This window comes from Anser brachyrhynchus (assembly GCF_964034855.1).
Source record: "Anser brachyrhynchus genome assembly, chromosome: 25".
In the NCBI taxonomy this organism is placed as follows: Eukaryota; Metazoa; Chordata; class Aves; order Anseriformes; family Anatidae; genus Anser; species Anser brachyrhynchus.
In genome coordinates, this window is record NC_137718.1 from 7,390,787 (window position 1) to 7,414,748 (window position 23,962).

At 53.7% G+C, this 23,962-nt stretch overlaps 1 protein-coding gene across 7 annotated transcripts in view; it reads left to right on the top strand.

Moving 5' to 3' along the window:
- The window catches only part of KIRREL3 (kirre like nephrin family adhesion molecule 3), a 316,820-nt gene that overhangs the window by 243,211 nt on the left and 49,647 nt on the right, over nt 1–23,962 (top strand). The window lies entirely within an intron of this gene.

Here is a 23,962-nt window from a genome sequence, read left to right on the forward strand (position 1 = left end):
GGGCTCTGCTGCCTTCATTAGCACAGAATAATGTCTTACTAATTACGTGTGTGGCAAGTACATGAAGGGCTTGGTTTCACAGAAAAGGGACCCCTGCCCTTCTGCTGTGTTTGTCACGCAGATGTAGAGCACGACGTACACGTTTCGGGGTTCCAGTAGCCACGAAAATGTGAAAAGCCACTGCCATAAGGATGCTGGAGGGACCTTACCAGGAGCTACTGCTAGTTAGTGTTAGGGCAGAGGTTGGACTAGATGATCTTGGAGGTCTCTTCCAACCTAGACGATTCTGTGATTCTGTGATACTGGGAAATTTGGAGCTTTCACTGGTAGCCCATTTTGTGCCCTGCTCTTGCCAGCACCATGGTGGGCATCAAGCCTGTCCCAGTCTGATAAAGAAGCATGGGTAATCTGCCACTGTGTGAGCAGGAACTGGAAAAAAAAAATCAAATCAAATCAAATCCATTTAAAATGATGAATATATTCCTTCCCAGCAGGGCAGGACTGCATCTTAGCAGTGACTGGTGTTTAATCGCACCATTAAACTGGGAGTGAGGAGCCCAGCGTTGAGCAGACGCTGCTGCCGCTCGATCAGCCCCAGGCTCAATGTGGTCTGTTCACGACATTTTAGGGGCAGTCTTGCAAAATTCGGGTTTTCTCCCAGCCCTGAGCCCCGGGGTTAGTCGATGCTGTGGAAGCCATCATGGTCTACACGTCTAGTCCTGGGTGCCGCAGGGCTGGGCTTGGGTGAGGAAGTGAGATTTGTGTGCCTGGAGGCTCGTGTGTTCCCCGAACTCCGTCCCTCGGCCGAGCGGCAGTGCCACCTCTCCTGTCACCCTTCACCTCGCCTCTGTCCTCAGCACTGCAACAGCATTCCTACCCACATGCTGAAGAGCGAGCGACCAAAGAGTAAATCGGAGCAGAGGCATTTAGCAATGATTAATGTCAGGATTCTTGCACCGATCTGAGATTTCTTGTCTCGATGCAGGGAGGGCCTGACCCGTGCTTTTATCAAGCACGAAGCGGTTGGCTTTGCTATGGTGAGTCTTGCATTCTGTACTGAGCTGATGGATGCAGAGCACATAGAGCTGATAAAAGCCCATCCTCAGTCTCTTCGGATGCCTTGGTGGCTCCGAAGATGCCATGAAACTGGGGGGGGGGGAGCATTTAATGTGTCCCCCCTCTCTGCATGAAGTGCCAGGTCTGTCTGTACTCTGGGGTGGCTGAGCGTGACGCCAGCCCATGTTGTGGGCACGGTGATGCCTGTGGGACAAACATCTTTTGAGGTGTCCGCAGCTGGTGCTGGGGACCCGCTCACCTCGCTGCTGCTCTGTGCTGGCCAGGCTGGCAGATCTTAATGAGGCCCACAACCAGCGCGGACATTTTGGAGCCTCTGGGCCAGGTGAGGCTGCGCAGCCTGCAGCACCGAGCAGCCGTGGCCCCGGGTGTGCGCCTCAATGGGCAGCAAACCTAATTAAGGGCTCCAGCACCGCCAATTTCACATCATTTTAACAGGGTGCTCTTGCTTGCCGTCAGGCTCAGAAAAGCAAGAGGCCGAAAAGCAGAGGCCTCCTGCTGCGTGTCAAAATCCCGCCATCCTGACGTGCTGACCACATGCGCTGCTGCGCCGTGCCTCCTCCTGCTCTCTGCGTCTTACCCCAAATCCTCCCCAGTCTGCAGCGCTCCCTCTGCCACCCCCTTGGCATCGCACAGCATCTCATGGCTCCTGCTCTATTCGGAGCCCAGGGCCTGGGGAGCTTCACGAGGGGCAGGGGGAGCCAACGGGGGTCCAGGCTGGGCCTGGGGCCTCTGGGCCTGGTCCTGGGTGCCACCGAGCAGAGCCTGGGTCCTCCTTTGCACCCTCCCTCCAGGTACATGGAGACAGTGGTGGGCTCCCCCCTGACTGTGCCCTGTTGGACCGCTGCTGCGCTGCGTGCTGCGTCACACAGACCAAGCGTGTGCATGTGCAAAGCTCCCATTGCCTCGCACACCCACACACGTTCCTCCCTCTCTTGCCAACGGGACGAAACTCCCCCATCTGTATCCTGCGCACACTGCCCTGCATCTGCACCAGGCATACACACACACAAAACCTCCTGGGCCTCGGGCGTGCAGCGCGCCCCTCCCGGCACGGCGCAGCTTGCAGTGCCACGTGCGTGGGGTCACGGCCGTGGGCGGCCACTTGGGTGGGGACGTGTCCCTGCAGGGAGCCGGGGGGCTGCCAGCGACCTGACACCGGCACTGTCTCCCTCTCCCCTCGGCAGCTGGCAGAGAAGAATGAGGCCCTCGGAGCGTGACATCACCTGAGCGACAGCCCCCGCTTTCCTATCGATCCCCTAGATGAAAAATGAGCCCAAGGCTCAGCAGGGGCAGGGACAGCCAGGAAAGCAGAGAAAAGGCTTCAGGAGAAGGGTGCAGGACAGCAGCAGCCTGGGCGTTCCTGCTGCCTGCCAGCCCCGCACTGCTGCTTGCGGCTGGCCCAGCGGGACGTGCGTACTGGTGTGGTTCTGGCTCCCAGGGAACTGGGTTGCTGAACCCAGGGATAAATTTCTGGTTTTGTTATGGATCCACTGCAGTGCTGTCTGTCCTGGCGTTCCTGAGTAGTGTTTGCTTCTTGAAGCCCCTGTTGGAGAGGCTGACAGATGTCAGCTTCCCATCCGAGGCTAGGACAGGGATTGCTCTGGGGCTGTGGCATCCTTAGCAGCGTCTTTTAGCCAGACTTGGCCTTCAAAATTGGATAACCGTCTCTTAATGATTCATCTGTGGATGTCCTTTGTAACTGATGAGCAAATAACCTCTCCCCCAGGATATTCACCTCATGCTGTAGTAGAGGTTGGACAAATGGCCCTCTGGAAGGGGCTTTTAGTCCCTTTTTGACATTAAAGGGTGCTCACATCAGGAGCTGACCGTGCAGATACCTCAGGTTCATCCGGGATAGCAGCACCATCCCCGCTGCTTCCCAAGAGTCTGCCTTTGCCCGGATGCTTCCTCACCGAGGTGAGCAAAGAGTTTTGGCTCCAGGCTCCCCGCAGCCCCTGCCAAGGTGCTGAGAGCTGCAGTGGGATGAGTGCTTTGGTAATTCGTTAGCAGATGGCTGAGGTTTGCCATGCGGGGCAAGGATGCGGGTGCTGAGCTGCAGCGGTGCGGAGGAGGCGAGAGCCGTGGTAAGCGCGCAGTTTTGTGGCTGGCGGAGCCGCGCTGCTGGGCTCCCATACCCCGACCTCCGCAGGGTGAGACAAGGGATTGGCGGCAAATTGTGGATTTAACACCTATGATGAATCTCCATTGCAGCATGAAATGAGAAAGGAAAAGGTAGCTAAATGGAAGATCTCCCCTGGGCATCAGGAGGCTGCAACTTATGAGCAGTGGGGAGAATAAAATATATATATAAGGAAAAGAAAAACAAGAACTAGTAAAAACTTGTTTCCTTTAACTAAATATTGCAGAACTTTTGCAAGCTGCTGCTTGCAGGTTAATAGGGACATGGGCTAAAGGCCAGGGCTCAAACCCATGACACATCAGAGCTTTCCAACTCTATCCCTCCTGCTTGTCATGATCAGGGACAATGAAATATTATGGGTTGCTGGTCCTCAGGGGCTCAGGGGGCTTTGTCACAGCACCCAGCGTAGCCTGGACCTGCACCAACCATCTCGCTTTGGGACATGCCAGCAGAACACCCTTCCCTGGGGAGTGCCATCATGCCCGCGAGCTTCAGCTCAGCGTTTGTCTCCCAAACACCCCCAAACACTCCCCACCACCGCAGCATCCATCCCTTGCTGCCCAGCAGTTCAGCAGCTGCTTCTGTAGGGTTTGTCCTTCTCCTGGGCATTGGTGTGGCTCTCTGGGACTGGAAAGCAACCCAAGAAGTGGTTGGTTGAGCTCCTGTTGAGGTGGGCATGGGAGGCAGCAGCTGCCAGGAGCCGATGGCCAGGCACACAGGTAGCTGGGCTGGAGATGCAGGAAGGACAATGGGTCTGGTGACAAAATACGGGCTCAGCACTTGTGGGAAAACCCTGTGTGCTGTCCTGGTGGTGTGGGCAGAAAGGGAATCCAATGATTTATGGCCCAGATAGAAGCACACGAGTTCACTTCTGTGCTGCCAAGGACTCCACGTGCGACCTTGAGCAAGTCCTTCAGGCTTGGATCCTACGGAAAGGAAGAAAGGCCTGGGGGAAAGCAGAACAGGAAACTCTGGGTTATAAACACGATCTGCCTTGTGCCCCGCGTTCATTGCACTTATGGCTGCAACATGGATGGCATCCAAGGGAAGGCGGTTTCATGCGGTCAGTTATTTCTGGGGCTGGGCAGCAGCCAAGCAGAAATGCTGCCGAGTCATACTTTTGGACACGAGAGTCTCTGTTCTCCTTCCAGTCGTAAATCACAAGGCAATCGTGCGCTGCTCCCTGAGGCCCAGCCTCGTGGGGAGGATGCTCTCATGGCCATCACCCCCCGGTGATGCTGCGGGATGCAGCTGGCGCTGGGTCCCAGCAGTGCGGGAGCATCGGTGGAGCCGAGGCAGCTGCTTCTTATTCAGGTTGTTGCTAGGGGAGCTTGCACAGATTTCTCATAGTGGGCGAGAAGTGACTTTCAAATCAAGAGGCAGCATGAAAAATTGCAAAGGGAAAATAAAGTCTTTTATGATATCACATTTAATTGCTAACAAAGGAAAAAATCACCCCTCCTGCATTTCGTTCACCGGCTAAAGCCCAGACACCAGCTGCCCCATACGTGTTTGATTCCAACTGGTAGGTTTAAAAGATGCAGAAGGTATTTAATGATAATGATAATGATTTACATTTATATAGTTCCTTGTATCCACTGGGATCACAAAATGCTTTATATATCTATGGATAAAAATATACTGGATAACAAGCACTCCATCCATCACCAAATCACAGCCACTTCCCAGCGAGGCAGCAAGCTGTTCAGGAGAGGGTTGCTGCATCTCCAGCACTGCTCTCCCTCCCCACTGCTGTGGTACTTGGGGTGCTGTACGGTAATTTTGTAATAAAATCAGGTGATAAAAACACTTTAAAAACAACAATGTCATAAAAAGGAGAACCCTCGCTGTCATAAAGCTGCACACAGCAGAACAGGAGGGGAAGGCGGAAGGGAGAAGGTTATAAATAGGGATCGTCGCTGTCGTGAAAATCTGCTCTGGAGGAGAAATGTCTGATAGCTGCTCAGGCCTGGAAGCCGAAGAGCCTGCCCCAGCGACAGCCAGGCTGGCGGTGGCATCTCCGGCAGGGCAGGTGCCTCCAGGCTGTGGGTGCAGGACGACCTCCCAAGCTTAGGTGGCACCTGGCAGAATCTCTGAGGTTTGAGGGATGCTCCTGCCTCCATGCGCCATCGGTCCTGTTGAACACCAGGGTGCTGGGCACAATCCCGCCACCATCCTCGCGTTGCTGGATGAGCGCCACCATCTCATCGTCATTTGTGGAGCCAGGAGCTGGGCTTGATAGTGCCTGTGGGTCCCTTCCAACTCAGGCTGTTCTGTTCCATGCTCCTTCCCACATCAAGCATCACTGGCCCCACACCTGGCCCTACAAGGAGCCGCTCCACCGAGCCCCTGGGCTCAGCGGGCTGGGTCCAGGAGGCAGAGGCAGGAAGGGGGAGAGAAATCAAGTCCCTGCACAAGGCTCTCCGAGACGTTCATTCAAAATTCATAGGCACAAAATTGCAGTCTGCATGGATTTGTTTCCTTTTGGAAATTACAGGAAACTACAGGCACCAACAACTGTTATTCAAATAGCCACTTTAGATGATTAGGATGGCAGGAGGCTGTACTTACACATGCAGACCCAATATAATCAGGCGCCAGGCGGGGTGGGGAGGCACGGCCGGGCAGAGGGATGCTGGAGGAGCTTATCAGCGTAAGCAGGCGGCAGGGCAGCTCTGAGGGGCCGAATCCAGCCCCAGTGCAGTGGTCTGAAGCAGGAGCATCCCATTAGCTCGAGATGATAAAGGAGAGTGCTGGTAGAAATCAAGAAGGGAAGTTTCCACCCGCCTGGAATTTATTTTTTATTTAAAAAAAAAAAAAAAAGCTACACGCGCACACAAAACCCTGAGCAAATATTGTTTTGAGGATTGGCCTGAGGGTCAGCAACAAAATGCAGGCAAAACATCCGAGCCACTGAAGGGTGAAAATTGTGTAATAAATATAGACTGTGCAGTGCGCGCGGGGAGAAGCAGAGACTCCCAGTTGCTCATTCGGTGAGCAGCATCCCTCCCAACACCCGGGCTCATCCTCACACACCCGCAGCAACCAGCCAGCCCCCCCTTGGCCCCTGGCAGTAATTTGGGTGATCTTGAGTGGATTTTGGCCAGAGCCAGGTGCTTTCCAAGCCCTGCCTTCCCTCTTATTCCTTTTCAAGTGCTATTTTCCAGTAATATTTTACAGAACTTCGCAAGATTTTAGTCCCAAGACTTTTGCGAAGAAGCTGTTGATAAATCTGGAGTAGACAGCAGGAAAGCTTTAGTGTTGTATTCTGTTTCTTTACATTGGAAAAGCAGCTTATCTGCTTCAGAAGGTACAGGTTCCTCCTCCTTATCCACGCCAAAATCTTATCTAAACTGGTTCAGGTGGCAGAGCTGAGAGAGGGAAATAATTAAGCAAGAGACAGGTGAAATGCTGGCATTATTATTTCTTAAATGGCCCAAACCTTTTACCTCCTGATTTTTTTTATTTTTTTTACTAGTGACACGTAACAAGGGAGAAACCGTTTTCTCCACATTATCTTACCCATCCACACACACAAACCTGCCCTCCCCTCCTTCCTCACCAAACTATAAATCTTTTTTAACTGGTCCTGTTGGCAAGACAGAGAAATAATTAAGGCGAAGGTGGCTGAAATGTTGATGTTATTACTGTAATGCAGCAGCCTGTTTAGTTTCTTTGCCAATGAAATGCAACCAGGGGAAAATCAGTTTTAAAGATTACCTCCCAGAGATGCAAATTGAGGAGCGGAAACCATGTAGTCAGGAAGAAATGGTCTCAAACTAGGAAACATTTCAAAGTCTGTGACAGTCTCTTAGGGGCTTTTAAGACCACAATTTACCTTTTGACTGCATTCTATTTTCTCTGAAATCCTTTATTTCCCCCTTATTTATTGACTGGAGAGACAGCACAAAAACGAGAAAGTGATTCTCCAGCCGCTGGTCTTAAAAATCCATAGAAGAAAATTATTCTCAAGGGGGCATTTTTTTTTGTTGTTGTTGGGCTCTTTCGCTCTCTTTTTTTTATTATTTTTTTAGCACTCTCTGTGAACCAGGGCTTAATTGAATCACTTTGCCATAGAGCCTGGGCTGGGAAGCTATCAAGGTCGGTGCCGTCGGGGGGCGAGGAGCCCTGATTAGAGAGGTGGGAGCCGCAGCAGCACCACGGCTCGCTGCCGGCCACGTGTGCCCTGAAACGTCGGGTCCCTTCGTCTGCACGTGCTGGGAGCCAGCGGCTGAGCTGTGGCGACGTGCTGCGGGGGGCTTGCAGCGCAGAGACAGCAATCCGGGTGAAGGAAAGAGGCATCTCTGCTGCTTGGGGCAGCAGCTTGCTCTTGGATTAGCATCCATCTCCTGGATTAGCACCCCTCTCAACGCAGCAGCATGAAGGGGTGGATGAACCTCCACAACTTCTTTTTCAGTCTGCGCTGTGACTGCACGCTCCTTGCCGGGGCTCTCCACACCCTCGCCATACGGGCACACATATCCCCATCCTCACTCAGCCCCTTCCCACCAGGCAGGCTCCAGCTGCAGAGCCCAGCCCCAGCCCCGCGTCCCCCTGCCCAGTGACATCCCCACTCCACGTCCCTCTCGCTCCTCGCACCGTTGTCCCTCCTCAACACACGCAAGTGTGACGCATGCGTCTGTGCCTGTTCCCTGCTGGGAGTGATGCTGAGATGTGCAGGAACGATCCTGCCGACGTCCCACGGAGCTGCCCTAGTTATCCCGGCCCCAGCTGTGAGTGAGCGCAGTGCCCCGGCGAGCCCCTGTCATGGCTCTGCTGGGGAGGAAATAACTAGATTCAGAAATAACGCAGCAGTTCAGGCTCCTATGGGCCAGAACGGCTGCAGCCCGGTAATTAAAGCCTAGATATCGGAGATTAAATCCTTTCAGGCTATCCGGGCAGTCTTTCTGCTGGCTATGTTTAAATACTCTGCTGCTTGCAGCCCTGCCTTTCAGAAGTGCCTGTGCTGGGACATCTCCTCCCAGGCCTCTGTCGCTAACATGGGTAGGTGATGGTCCATCCTGGGAGGCAGGCAGTTTTCCTGGGTGCTCCTTTTAAATCCTCCCATGTCTTTCTCCTCCCCCATCTCCTTCCTTGTTCCGAAGCAATTTGGGTCGTCCAGGCCAGGTCTGCCCTCGCAGATGGACCAGCGGTGGCGTGGGAGGGAACCACTGCTCTGGGAGGACTGGAGGAAGGTTCACAGCCTTGGGAAGCCTCCCCTTAGATCCTCAGCGATGATTTCCCTGCACAGCCTCCTTGGATCAGGCTGCTCCATTTTCTCGCTGCACGTTCCTCTGTGGCTTTCTCCCCAGGCAGGGCTTCCAGGTGCGTTGTGTCAAAGCGCTGCTCAGAGGCACCTCTGACTGGTGCAAAGGAAGCAAGAGGGCTGGAGGAATAAAACTGCAGAGGTTTGAAAAGTTTCCCTTTTGGAACCCAGGGTTTTGCTACAGTTGAGCTGGAAGCAAGCTGATTTGGGCAAGGTTTCCACCAGAGTGAAACCTTTGATTTTCAGCCCACCTGCCTTGAAAATTGCTGCCCTGGGTGTGCAGGTCGACATTTGCCTCCGTGGGCTTGGACATGTCCCGTGGCGTGCTGTGGGGTGCCTTGATCCCAGGCTCTCCTGCAGGCTCTGCTGCAGGCAGGGCGTGTGTTGCACCACAGGAGAGGTTTGGGGGTTTGTGTTAGCTGAGAAATTAAATCGGCCATTAGCACCCATCTCCCAGCTTTCTGGGTCACCTGTCTGCTATTCTTCCCTTCCTCTACATCTTTCCCAATTCCCACTAATGCTGCAAACTCTGGGAGAAAATATCCCTGAGGATGCAGCACCTCCGCGGGGTGCGGCTCCCCCCAGCCCCAGCAGCAGGACCCCCACTCCTCTCTGTGCCTCCATTGCTGCGCTGAGAGCACCCTCTCCTGTCTCAGCTGTCTGCACTGCATTTTTCCAGCTTGCTTCCCTCGTTAGAAGCTGGTGCTGAGGCTCCCTGTCACGCGCTGGGGTCCCAAGCACGGGGTGAGGATGGGGGTCTGGGAGCCAGCACCCACCCCTCGTGCTGCTGGCGGCGGCACTGGAGGCTGCGGGGAGAACCAGGGGCATATTTAACTAAAACCCATTTCTAGCAGAGGTTTGCTATAATTACTAATTAGATCTGGTTATAATTATCTCTCTCTGCAATCCCATACCTGCCGCAGAATAGCTCTGCTTCCTCCTAACAATTAGCAGAGAAAAGTCTTTTATGATGCACTGGGTGATTGCATTGCAATCGCAGCCTCCGTGGCAAACGCTGACTTATTAAAGAAGGGCCGATATTTACAAAAGAACAAATTAGGCTAAAATTAACTGGAGTAAATTAAGAATATCAGGTTTTTCATCTATTTCCCTTTCTTTTTTTTTGCCTCTGGGTTCGCTCCTAATGCTCCGTGTTGATTGCGTCGCTTGACGGACAAAATGATACTGAAAGTGGTGGCAAACCATCGCCCGGCTCCGGTCTGCCCCTGTGTGAAACCGGCTCTCGCCTTTCCCTCCTGTGCTCCTCCCGTCTCCCACTGCCCCACTGCTTCTGCTCTGGGGCAGGGCCCACCCCACACCTTTGGCTGGGCACCGAAGCTCTGGCGTTTGCAGCCCCCTTCAATGACGGAGGCTCTGCCCGCACGCTGCCGTGCGGCAAGCTGGCTCGGAGCGCCCATCACGGGCTTCCTGCTCGGGGAGTAGGATTTCTCATCGCAATATCAAGGGGGGTGGATTTCCCCCAGCGATGCTAAACCCAGCACTCGCTCCTACTTACGGCGCCTTAATAACTCCAAAGTGACTTACAAAGTGACAACGCAACAAGGAGTGTGGTGGGTTTTTAATAGCACTGGGCCAAACAAAATAATCATCAGATGATGAGTTGGACTCGATGATCCGTGTGGGCCCCTTCCGATTCAGGATGTTCTCTGACTCTATGATATGAGGCTTTTTTTTTTCAGCCCAAACTGAACTCCTGGTGACCTGGTGTGATTTCTGGGAGCATTGATGCTCTGTAGATATCCAGCCAGTCGGCGATGAGGAGAAGTGGCAGTGGTGTGCGATGGGTCACATTTGCTCCTCCCACATAGGCAGCTGAATTATCCTAATTCCTAATCATCCTAATCCAGAACCAGAGAAGGAGAACAAGTGCTTCCAATTCACATCACACCCGAATGTCTAGAAGAGCTGGGAATCAGCCAGCTACGTCTATGGGCTGGGCCAGGATGTCTTTCCTGAGCGCTTCCTCACCCCTTCAGCAGCCTTCTTGCACTGAAGGGGAAAATTAACAATGCTCCTTGCTTCAGGGACAATGCCTCCTTGCAAATCGTTTTCAGAATCTGGCAAGAATGATTTTTTTAATTGCAAAAAGCAAGCAAGGGGTTGTTGGGAAGAGGAAGCCATTTCAAGCTGGGTTTCTAAACCAATTCAGGTCATCCCAGGCTTCATGGAGGGTCTAAAAGAGGAGAAACCAACCCCACTCCAGGCACAACAGAAGCCAATTTTTCCTTGCCCCATTTCTCAGCCTACCTTTGTATTCACATGGCTCAACAGAGAGTTAATGAAATTGGCTGAAATAAGCCCAAGGCAGGAGCAGCAGCCTTTTTTCCATTGTAATGAATCATATGTTGTCTTAACACACCCCTGCTCCTTTTGCTGCTGTCCTGACCTCTCCGCGATGCTGAACACCCTGTTCCTGGTTCGGATCTCCAGCCAGCCTTTGTAGTGCATTGTCAGCCCTAATTGCCTTCTGCTCAGGCCCGTAGCATGTACAGGTCAGCGAGGCTGCAAGAACAGAGCAAAGGAGGATGTAGGAATCGGTGTAGCAGTCCCTGGCTTTTCAGGATGCTCGCGGCACCGGGCACCCCACAGAGCTCAGTGCCGCACCTCTGCAACGTGTGGGGATGGCTCTGGGACAGAGGGGACGGCGAGGAGCGGTCAGGCTGTGCCATCCCCATTCCATCTGGGGTGCGTGACCATGCTTTAGTTGCAGATGAATAGCTGGAGAAATAATTACAAGCTAATTACCGGCTGGGGTGGGGTAGGGGTGGAAAATGGGCTTGTGGGGGTCCCTGGGAGGTGACAGTAGGGTGGCAGCAGGGTGGCAGCAGGGTGACAACAAGGAGGCTGCGCTGTGCCCGTGCTGGACCACTCCTTGGTGGAGGCAATGCAGAACTTGGAAGGATGCTTTTGTGCTTTGAGGTCCCCCAAAGCCCCCAGGCCAGCAGGGAAGGAGGGAGGGGAGCCCATTCTCTTCGCAAGCTGGTCTCCGTGCTGCAGGCTGTCACAGTGCTTGTTTTGACCCGGGAGGGCTGCGGTTTAGTGACCGATATCAGGGCTGAGGTGGCAGCTGTCACTTGCCAGCCTCTCGCCCGCACGTGGTGCCAGCACAGTCCATGTGTGTAGGTGATTTGGGACTCAGCCAGCAAGCCTTTCGTGTCCCTGCTCCAGCAGAAGTGTCCCTTCTGCCTGCAGAAGCTCTCTGAGCCCCCAGCACAGTCCTGCCCGTATCTCCATCAAGGGTCCGTGCTCCCAAAAACCCAAAGGCAGTGTTCGTGGCAGCCCAAAATTTCCTACACAGATCGGGTCTTTTCTCACTTGCAAGGCTGGAAGTGAAGTGAAGTTGCCACCACTCCGCCACGGGCCATGGGGTGTTGGCCTGCGTAGGGTGCAGCAGAGGGGATGTGCCCTCGGTGGGCTAAGAAAGAGCGCGTGCCCCAGCCCAGAGCTGGGCAGCCCAAAAGAAAACCTCCTCCGTGTTTTCTCTTCACAAACAATCCCCAAACAGCCTCTGATGCGTGTTTGACTGTTTACAGATGTGTATAACCTTTTTTATTTGAGGCGAGGGTTTGTTTGTGAACCTGCTGCTCAGAGGCAGTGGGATGAATGCCATCGCGGGGAGGCTTAGAAACGGCTGCGCTGCACAAGAGGCACTCCAGAGCCACATGTCAGGTCCCCAAAGCCTTGAGATGGTGTGAAGAAGTGAGGGAATTTCTAGCAAAAATAAAAATGCTTTGCTGCTGTTATTGGTGGAGTATCCCAGGGTCATGTTCTGAAGCTTTGCCGTGCTGCAGACTAGAAATGTGTTGGCTTTCCTTTGATGAAAGGCTCTGGTCCTCCGCTGTTCAAATGGATTTAGGAGCTGGGCTGAAAGAAAAGTGAGAAATGATGCGACAGGCACGGTGCAGCTGGTACGTGTTCGGTAGCACTCAGGCAGCTGCATATGTTTGCTGCCCATCCCTTCTGCCCAGCAGAAGCCGAGGAAGATGTGTCTTCTCCCAAAAGCCATCAAAGCCCCCGAAAGCTCTCCTGGAGGGTGGATGGACCCCGTTCTGGGGAGGGGAGGAGCAGCTAGGTGGACATCTGCGCTCTTTTCCCCCTCTCCGGAGTGACTGTTTCACCCAAACAGTAGTTTCGCCCCAAAAATGCCCAGAGCTTGCCAGGTGCCACCATCCTGGAAGCAGCACAGGGCTCACACCCGCAGGCAGTGTGAGAGCAAGGCAGGTTGTGCTGCGTCCAGCCCCGTCCCCCTCTGCAGCCCCTTCCCGTCCCCCTGCTCTGGTGCAACAAGCGCCTAATGAAACAGCAGCAGATGTTCCTTTGATTTCAATGTACTCAAGACTTGAACCCAATGCAAATGGCATTTTGCATCCAGCTGTACCGAGGCAGCCTAGGGGCAGTCCCAGGATCTCCATTTGTGGGTTTCCCACCTGCATCGCAGGGCTGAGGGCAGCTGCGTGCTTCCAAAATCATCCTGGGGCTTCCCCAGGGGGGTTCCCACCAGCTCTTGGGAGCAGCCTTGCCCTGGCTGTACTGAAAGTCCCCTCAAGGCAGCATTGTTGTCTGCAAGAGAGCATCACTTTGGCCTGGTGGGACTTTTTTTTTTATGTATTTTGGAGGTTCTCACAAAATGGAGTAATAATTGAGAAGGAGAGCAGTCGATAGCGAGTAATTCATCTGCCAGATTTAGTTTCGCTTTCCCCTCTAGGATTGCAGCGAGCCAACTGCAATTTCCTGACCTTATCTCCTCTCTGAGTGGGTAAACAACAAACAAACTCTTTTGTTGCTGCCTGGAGTGCGTTGAAGATATTCACAAGCCAAGCTGTTTTGTTTGTCGCCAGCTGGGTAAGATGGGACTTTCTCCTCTCCTGTGCATTTTGGCCACCTCAGCTCCTCCCCACGCAGACTCAGAGCAGGAGCCCTGTGTCTGGGGAAAGCACGGCCGTGCCTCCTGCTTTTCACCCCTTCCCAGTCCCTTAGGCAAAGGTGGCCAACCTTTCTCCTGCGTTACATGGATACGTGCCCTGCGGACCCAAAACTATCTTTTGCCTCTGCCCGGGTGACTTTTCACTCCGTTATGGTGTGCTGGGAAAAGAAATGGCACTCCAGGCTGGAAAACGTGCGTAACGTGCACCTGCCACTCATGGAAACCCATGCTCCCCAATCCCCTGCCACTGGTGTCCTGCTGTGCCACTGCATCCCCCGGAGACGGCGTGAGGATGGGCAGGACCTGCATCCCGCCGGGACAGCACGCCCTGTGTGCAAGCCCAGTCTGGGGTCTCCCCTCTGGCAGCAGGTAGAACTTTGCTCCCACCATCCCAGCCCTCCCCAGCCCTCTCTCACCTACCTCTGAGCTGCCTTTCTGCTTCAGAACCTCATCAATTCTTCAGTTAATTATTAGATATCACTCCCTGCCGACTCCCATCCCGACATCACTTGGGTCCCCACTTTCCCAGCTTTCTGCAGCTTCTTGCTTGCCCTCCATCTCCCAGCCTGCTGCCCCCAGGCCAACCCACCCTGCCTGTCTCACTGCCTCCAAATCCTCTGCTTGGGAGAGAGAGGCTATCCTCAAAACCGAGAGTTCATAAAGTCACGGCTTTCCAGAACATCCATGGAGCTCAGTGACTTTTTTTCAATCACCGGTAAATTCACCTGGAGTAATTTGTTGTGTGAGTCAAAGTTGGCAAAGCAAGCTTTGGCTGGAAGAGGACAGCAGAGGGATTTGCGTTCGAGAAGGAGTTCACACATTTCATGTGCGCTTTCCTGAGATGAAAGGTTAGGCGTGGGAAATCCCAAAACATCTGTTTTGACATGTGCCAGCCATCCCCCTTTTGTTCTAAACCAGCACTTTTTTGTTCAACAAAGTTGACCTAAATTCCTAAGAAGCTCGGAAATAACCAGAATGGAAAGCAAGACACTTCCCACCAGGTGCAAAGCTCTCCAACCTGCCCAAAGCACATCTTCCCCTTTCTGCTCCCTACAAAATCCTCTCTCCTCGTGTTCCCTTCCCAGCCAGCACACCCTGAACTTCTCCTTTTGGCCACTGAACATCAATAGGCACAAAACCCTCGCACCTGCACACCCGTCCCAGCGCATCCAGCTGCTGCCTCCAATACACGGACTTCACTCTTCCCCATCTCCTTTTCCCCTTTCTTTCTCCCCATCGCCCGACCACAGCCGAGGGTGAGCGGCCCGAGTGATTAAAACCGTAGGCGGCAGAAGGGGGACTTTGATGGATGCTTTTGGTAATGCCGGTAGCGTCTCTATCTGTGCGCCCTGCCAGGGAAATCCATCTTCTGCTGCACCAGAGCTATGGCAGTGTAACGGGGGCTCCTGCAGCCCTCCGCACGTGTCCTGGGACACGCTGAGCATATCAACACCTACAGCAGCCGTCGTTGTCTTTGGCCTTATCGAGAAGGCATCCAAATCGTCTCAGATGCTGGAGCATCCTGCAAGCCTTGCCTCGGGGCTCCATTGCTTGTGTTGATTTTTTCCGTTGGCATTTATTGTTTTCGCTTTTATTAATACCTCCGGGAGCCATTTGTGGGTCAAATTAAATGAGAGCTGTGCTCAGTCTGTTTGGAGAGTGGGAATGATGTGAAAGGTCTGATGGAGCCCCTCAAAACGAGGGTCCCCCAGGGGATGGAGAGCTGGTACGCCGTCAACAAAAATAGCATCGCCTCGCAGCTTGTCCAGTGTCCTCTGAGACTGCTCTGCCATGGCTGACAGGGGTCGTATTTGCTTGGACCTGTGACAAAACTGAGCGCGGGCTCGGTGAGCAGACAGATAGCTTGTTTGGGGAGCAGAGACGCAGTTAGCACTGCGCCTGGCAGCGGTCACGTCGGCGGTCTAAGGAGGAGAGCAGACTTCGGGGACACGCTGCTCTCCAGCCCATGGCATTTCAGGGATGATAGGGGGAGGAAAAATATCTAGAATTGAAGGGGAGAAAAAGAATCAGAAGGAAATAAAGCAGCTGCTTCCGCTCTGCCGCAGCAGCTCACAGGAGCTGTCACAGAGATCCCTTGTGCTCACTCCTCTTTCCTCGCCTCATTTCCCAGCTCAGGCCAAACCCGTGCCCATGCTCCGCCAGCCTCGCTCCCAAAGAGGAGCAGGATCGTGAGAGTCCCTGCCCACAGCGTGTCCCCTGCTGACAGGTTGTTGCCTTTTTGCTATTAAGTTCTTAATTAAGAAGGAATAAAATTCCACCAAAGCACACATTTTCCCTGAAACACTTCATCAGTCAAAAAACGAAAAAAAAAATCAATATCCTATTTAGGAGAAAAAAAAAAAAACAACATTCACGAGCAGATTTTGGACCAGCCCTGGGTAGTATGTTGGTGGCAGAGAGAGGGACGGGTCCCAAACCTCCTCCAAGCCTCCCCAGGGTAGGGGCAAGCAGAGGACACTCCTCGTCCCACAGCAAGCAGAGAACTCCAGTACCTAATAAATTATATGTCCTCACCTCAGTGAGCCTCGGAGCACCTCTCACATCTTGATATTTTACTATTAACAGTTGTCAAGCTGTAAACTGCTCATAAAGAGAGCATCCTCAAGGTTCAGTTTATCGGGGGGTGGCAGGGAACCGTAACGTGCGCTTTTCTTCCGTGAGCATCGGGGTCCAGCAGGCGTGATGGGCTGGGAGGAGACTGCTGCAGGGAGGACGCAATTAGCCTGGCTCTGCTCTCCACTGCAATTGCTTTGGCTCAGCTGGCTTTGTTATCTCTTCCTTCACGCTATTTCCAGTCCCTTTTCTCTTGGCTGTCTTCCTCTGTTTGCCCCACCGTTTCTGCTGCTGTTTTTGCTGGGCTGAAGCCAAGGGAACCCCCCCCCTGCCTTGCCAGGTGCTGCCCAAATGCACCCCAGTCCTCCAGGAAGGGGACACCTGTATCTTTGTGCTCCTCTCTGGGAAAACACCAGGACGCAGCAAACTAGCAGTCAAAGCCATTATCCTCAGGGTCCTTCTGCTGTGTCTCTGAGCAAACACCGGTTCCTGCCATTGCAACCCCATCTTCCTCCCCCCATCCAATTTGCGGGCTACCAGCACAAGCTGAATTAGGGGGTTTGGTGCCGTGGGGACACGCTCAAAGGAGGGAGCTGAGAGCGAGCAGCAGCCGGGGGGAATGCCCTCCAAACAGACGTTTGAATTGGGTAATTTATCTTAAAAGGGGGATCTGCTAGCAGTGTATGCAGGGCTGAATGATCTCAGGAAGGGATTCAGGGCAGGAGGGCAGGCAAGGGCATTTGAAATTTGCGGCTGGGAGACCGAACCTTTCCCAAACCATGTGCGACTGAGCTGTGCTGCGGCTGATAACCAGCTTCCGCGGGGGCGAGACATGTGTCAGTGCTGGGAACATTGCGATTGATCGTGGAAGGGCTGTTCTGGTTTCCTTCAAAACATCTGGCCCCCGCCAGTGTCAGAGATAAGGCACCGCCATGCATTGATCAGCCCCATCTGATGCTTCCCAGCTACATCCGTAACGATTTGCTCTGCCCTTATTGCTCTTGTGGCTGAAGGACAGAAGCAGAGCTGGAGCCAAACGAGTGTTGTGCTGGCGTGCAAGCTTGGCTAATCCATGGCAAAGCTGAAATTGGTCCCTGATGGGAGATCTTGGAGTAGATTCCAGATTGGAGCAGATTCCAGTAGATTCCACGGGGCTCATAGATTCCAGCTCTGCGAGACCTCCAGCATCCCGGGAAATGCCTGAACCCCATCAGCAACACCTTGACCTTGTCCAGGTGCTACCCTAAGACCACCACCAAGCCACACATCTCCATCTCCTGGTGGTCTCCCTGCTGTGAGCTTGCCCTGGGTTCCTCCTGCACACCCCAGCCACATATCCCAGTGGGAACCTCCCATGCAAAGAGCACGAGGAAGAAGTGCAGCCCATCCCCACCTAGGAACAAGGTAGCTCCAAGGACTTCTGATTGCTGAACAGCCGACAGGAGTATTGCCCTGAGCTGGGCTGGTAGATGCTTGAAAACGAGGGATCAGACATGGCTCAACCTCATTTTCAGCAGCCTCAGGTGGGGATGAGCTGCAGGCAGCACCCCTCACCCAGATGCCACCAGCTTTGCAGCTGTCCTCGTCTGCTTGCAACCAGCCCATCTCCAGCACGTGCTTTAAGGTCACAGGCAGACACTCAATCTGTGCTGAAAACAGCTCGCTCAGCGCCTGGAAGCACGTGTCTGTGCCCAAGCACAACCCAGAGCACCCCTCCTCCTCTTGTGGCTGCCCAGATCAAAGGTGAGGCCGGAGCTTGCCCGGTGGGTGCAGCCCAGCATGGGCAGCATCCTAAGACCCTGCACGCCACCCTAAATCCCTGCACGCCACCCTAAGACCCTGCACGCCACCTCATCCTGAAGTGAAGGGGGGTAAATTGTCTTCATCCCCCCCGGTGGCCAGATCCAGGCCTTTTGCCCCCTTCCCCAGTGTGGGGCTGCGGTGCAGGAAAGCAGTGATAACCAGCTGCTTTGCAGGGCGGACATGATTTGAGGGAGAGCATGTGATAACGCTCTGGCCTTTAGGAAAGCAAGGAGAGGAAAAGACAAAGCATTCCTTTACCTTAAAAAAAAAAAAAAAGTAATAATAATAATGATCCTCCCAGACCCAAAGCAAAAAAACCCTGCGTCAGCTGCAGGGCTGCAAAAGGAGCAGCGGTGGTGAAAATCAGCAGGAGAGCTGGAGTTACAGGTCCTTTTCCTTGATACTGGGATGGGTCCTTCCCCTTCAGCCTCGTTGCTTTGCAGGTTTGCAGGCCGGATAGTACCCCGATAACATCCCAGTAATTCCATGGCACCTCCTGGCTTTGCCGGAGCAGCATCACCCGGGTGCTGGGCTGAAGCTCAGGGCTTCAGGATTCCCCCTGCAAAACTGGCGGCCGGCGAGGTGGGGGTTTTGTAACGAACAATAATAATCCCCCTTTCTTTTTTGAACAGCTTGAAAACAGATGACATGCGGGAAAAATAATGAATTCAGGTTTTCGCCAGCTCTCTCTGATCTGTCAGGCTGCACCCAGGAGCCGTGCTGCTGGGAGGGAGGAAGAGGAGGAGGAGGAGGAGGAGGCAGAGGAGGCAGTGGGTGCTGGCCTACATCCCGTGGGTGAGGACGTGACGGAGCCCCCCTGCCAGGAGGAGGCTCAGGCACGCCCTGCAGCGGAGGGCACCACCAGTCCCGGGGGGGCTTCCTCCTGCGTTTCTGTCTGAGAGGCGGTGGAAGGTGTCAGTGGCAGAGGGACGTGCTCAGGGACCCCGTGTGTCCCGCCCCTGGTGTCCCTGGGCTCAGGGGACGCAGGGCTGAGCCAGCCGGGGGTGGCAGTGACTGCAGCGCGGCTGAAGCAGGCCCCATGGCTGTGCCTCAGTTTCCCCTCGTTGGGATGAGTGCCGGCCCCAAGCTGGTGCGGGCGCACGTCAGGGGATCCCAGTAGTGAACGGGTGTGTTATGATGGTGAGGAGGACACAGCAGACAACTTTTCCTCGCTCCCTCCCTCCGTCATCCCCCCGGCACTTCTGGCATGCTGTACCCTGACCGGCCTCCATCCCTGGCAGGCAGAATTGGAGCCATTACTCACTGTCACCGCGGGTCACGCTGCCACCTCCCTCCTGAACACCCTGCGGCTTAAAGCCAGAGAGTCTGAGGGCCAGGACAGCTCTTCTCAGGGAAAAGCAAAGCGAAACAGCCCGGCACAAAGCCCCGTGCCGTGGAGAGGCTCGGCTGCGCTCAGCCATGATGCTGGGAGCTGGGGCTGGGCTGGGCAGGATCCGTCCAAGCAGTGCCTTGGTCAGGGGGAATTGCACAAGGAACCAGCAACTCCGATACGCGTGCTGGGATTATGTTTTCTTTTCAACTGGAAGAGGAAATTTCAAGTTTCTTGCTCTTTGTGGAGAGAATCTTTCCAGTAAGCAATCAATACCGGGCCAGCTACCTGCCTGCCCGCACGGCATCAGGCTGTATATTAGAGCTCAGAGGGGTTTGCCAGAACTTTTAATTTTTTCTCATAGAAAAGACTTTTCAGTGGAATACAAATGCTCACTTATCCTGTGTCAGACCTGTTCGTGTTTCCTCCAACAGCTCGTGCTGCCCAGAGCCTGCTCTCACTTCCAGAACTTTGAAATTTGGTTTAATTCCAGCGTGATAGAAAAATGCAGTATTTAAAAATTGAAAGAATCTGGGACTGAAGACCTCTTCGGTCTGAAATAGCCAAGTGCCCAACGGCGGCTGCCCTCCCCGTGCACCGCTCAGGGCTCCGCAGAACCTGGGCAAAACCAGGGCTGTGAAGCGCCCCGGGGCTGGATGGCCCCGCACACCCCAGCAGAGTGCTGTCCCACCCCACAAACCCAGCCTGCGGACCCGAACCAAGCTGGGAAATGCAGGGCTAGATGAAAACCGAGATAAATAATTAGGGGGGAAAAATGGTATTTGCACCGTTTGCCTCCGGTGAGGTTTTTAATGTGAGGGGGGTCTGTGCATCGCGTTCGGCTGCAGGCAGATGGACAGACAGGTGCAGCGGGAGAGGAACGGGGATGCAGGGTGTGCGGAGCTCTCGTCCTCCTGGCGGGGGTCTCCACGTCCCTGTCCCCTGCGTGGGATGGAGAGGCGGCATCGCTGCTGGCACCCGCCCACGCTCTCCCGGCTCAGACACACACACACGAAGAGCCACAAGACAAATAGGACCGAGAAAGAGATGCGCTATTTAAACTTTCATCACTATTTTTCTCCCTTGCTCCCCTTGTTGCTTTTGATTTATTTTTTAGCGTGTTTTCCCCAGGCTGTGCTGGTTGCCTGCATCTGTTTCCTCTCCTCCTTCGCTCCGCAGCAGCCAGGCAGCTTTCAGAGGGCACCCGCGGGTGCCCTGCATTTTTCAGGCTGTCCAGAGCCCCGTCCCATCGCCACCCTTCCCAGAGCCCAGCACAGGAGGGGCGTGGGGAAGGTCGGAGTCTTTGGGGTACTTGGCAAGGGGGGAGGATTTTGTGCCATCTGTTGCACGGAGGGCTCCTGCCTGCCTGCCAGATGTGGAGGAACCCTCCGAGCCGCTGCCCATCCATCCCACGCGTCTCAGCAGGGCCAGAGGCTGGTGGCACATGGACAGGGCTGAATGCTTTGAAGCGATGCCAAGGTTTGCACTGTAGCCAGCACGGCCCCTGTAAATTGGCAGTGCACAACATGGGCTGAGGTTTTTTTTTCAGTAGAGCTCACGTAGGGAAAGAGGACACAGGCGGCTTGGCGTAGGTTGTTTTCCTCACAGAAGAGCTGAGCCTCATCCTGCTGAGCAGCTTGCAGACAGAAATGGTCTGCAGGTCGCAGATGTAAGGATTCACAGGAAAATCTGTCTGGTAATGCTTCGAGAAGACTCAGCCCTACAATTGACCCTGTTTGCAGGCTCAGAGCAGTCTCTTGCTCTGTCGTGTCTTTTTTTTTCCTTACCTGCCAGGCTTCTCATCTGCAAAAGAATTGCAATCCTACGTGCAAGGGAAGGGGAGAGGTGGAGCAGACAGACATCGTGAAGGTTAAGGGGAGGATGCAGCTGCAGTGCAGGATTAGGTCTGCTCCAGAGCTCAGGTCACCAAGCCCCGCAGTTTTGCCGTAAGCCTCATGACAGTGCTGCCCTGAGAAATATAACCCTCAGCAGCACTCAGACACGGCAAAATCTCAGCCTTTAAGCATCGGACAAAACCTCAGAGGCTGTTTATATCCTTCCTAGCCATGAAGAGCTGCTGGAAATCTGAATCCTAAATGTGTAAAGCCTTGATAAATGAAAAGCTGAACATTCATGTAGCTGTAAGCTGCTCTGCAGTGGTTTAGGTCTTCACAATTTGTACTCTTCGGGCCTGATAATACAGTGAGACCCCAGGCAGTCTGCTGGAAACCTACTGCCAGAAACACAATCCCTATAAGGGGATTCTCTTATCCATTGCAGCAAGCTCCATCCTAAAAGCAGTTTTCTAGCCCCTTTTCCTCCTCTTGGGAAGCTCTTCTGGATGTTTGATGAAGCAAGGAACCTTCTTTCTTTCCCAGTGCCCAGATTTTCCTGCTTATTCCCTTGTTTTCTCCCAGCCTCCCCCAGTTCATCCACCGCAGCCAGGCATAGTCTCTCCCAGCCTTCACTTTGCCAAATGAAACAAGCCGATCCCATCTGATCTCACCTGGTAGGAAAGCAGCTTTGTTCCTCTGAACAGCCCCCCATCCTTTCCCTGCATCCTCAGCCCAACATCCCCAAATGTGGCCAAAGCCCTCTGCGACCCTCCCAGCATCTCGCAGAGCAACGCCAGCAGCCTCTGCAAAACAGCCCCTGGCGCTCTGGAGGACAGGCATCAGCCTCAAAGAGGAGGCAGCCCCTGCGGTCATCAGGACGTGCCAGTCCCAAGCAGAGACGAGAGATGATACAGCAGCTAATTAACTCATTGGTTTGCTGAACGTATCATCAACACTGAGCTGATTTCGAGAGTCACCCCAGCAGTCTTGCTACATCCCTGTTTTGAAGAGAGACAGCATCTTCCAGGGGAGGCTGAGGCCAAAGCCTGCTCCTTGCCAGCCAGCAAACCTGGTCTCAGAACACCCCAACAGGGAGCAGAGGTTGGATTTGCAAAGGAAAATACTCTGCGGGGTTCGTATTGCAAAATATTCCACACAGCAAGCAGCTGTATGCAGATCAGGACAGTGCCTGGGTACGCTTACCCAGAGCAAGTGTACTCTGATGCCCTCATAAGCTTGACTTGTCTACAAGAGGCAAACATGCCTCTTTGACAAGCCTGCGAAGCAGCATCTGAATACACAAATGCTTCCGTGCCGGAGAAAAGCTCCCAAACCCCTCCAGCTGCCACCAAGGCGGGCAGGGCCCTGGGAAGATGGTGGCACCCCCAGCAGCGAGGGCGAGCAAACCCCTGAAGGGGGCTGGGGATGCTTTTAGGTCTCCACTGTGTGCTTGGACCCTCAGTTTTGGGGCTGGCAACCACCTCCCGGTGGTTTGTGATCACTGAGAGCATCTTCCGGACTCTGTTATTGGCCTAACACAGGAGATGAGCCCAGAGCCTCGGAAACTGCAACCCCCCTAGGGGAGAAAAGCAACACACGAGCAATCCCTTACCCGAGGGAGGTGTTCACACGCCTCGGGGGACGCTCGTCTCACATCAGCCAAACGTTTCTTCCGCTATATTGCTCAGAGCAGTCCTCAGGGGCTGTTCAGCATCTGCCTCTCCATCCCGGCAGCTGGGTGGCCGTTCCCCACCAGGGAGCGTTCAGGGTTGGATGTTAACGCTGTCTGGAGAAGAGGCTTCCTGCGTCCACAAACCCAGCGGCAAGGAGGTGCCAGCAACAACAAAAAAAGCAGCCAGTGTTAATTAGGAAGAGGTGCTGGCAGCTGGAGGGCTTTTTTTTGCTTTCTCTGCTTGCAGAAGAAGACTTCTGCCTGGAGGATCCCGTTATCTCAATAAATATTGCTAATAATTGAGCTCTGTTTGCTTGCCACAATGCCGTCCAGCTGTCCAACGGCCAGGAGTATTTAGAGACATCTATGTTATTTCTTAGTCAGAGCTGCAGTGTTAGCCTGGGGTATCAGTTCAGCACTGAATAATTCTGCATGGTCTCATTGATTAATCAGACTATTAAAGCTTGCTGGGTAGGGCTGTATGCAGGAAGGCCTCTAACTAGCCAACTAATTGAAGAAGTTGCTGAGCGCACAGTCCGAGAGCAGCACGCATTTATTCATATTTCTTTATGTTGATGTGCTGTAAAACACGCTTCTCCCAAAGCACTTCAAAGGGTAAGGAGCAGAGACCCCAAGCTGTTTGTACTCATCCAAGCAGCCCACAGCTGTGGAGAACAGATTAATGCCTATCTGTGGGCTTCAAAACATTCAGCAAACCCTGTGTTTTGACAGAAACCCATGGTTTTGACGATGGAAAGCTAGTTATGTTGCCTCCAGAAAGCCTTGTCTGTGGTCAGGCAAAGAACAGCTCCCCAGCTCGAGTCCTGAGTGCACGGTGAAGAGAGGAGATCTGCTGGGGTTGCCTCCCACCCCAGGAGGTCTCAGCACATTGTCCCTTTGGAGATCAGTCTGGGCTTGCATCCCATGCCTCATCCACCTCTCTGGCTTGTTTTTGGTCTCATGGGCTTGAGCCACCAGTGACAGCCTGCTCATCCATCCCTTTTCTCTTTTTCCCTTTTTAAGTTTTCCAGGCATGTGAAGGTTAACTCCCTTTTCTTGGCTGTCAGGAATGAAAAACCCACAACCCCAAACAACCCTTCCTATTTATATCCCTGCGTTAATCAGAAAGGCTAGCACTTCTACATCTACGTGATTAAAAATTAGGAGACCGGATTCTGTAGTGGTGCCTTATAATAACAACCAATCCTGGGAGCGCAGGGGATGAATAATGGATCATGGCTCTATGCTACTGGCTTCTTGCTTCCCCTTCTTTCTTCCTCTCTTTTCATCTTCCATTCTTCTCCTCCTTTCCCAGGCTGG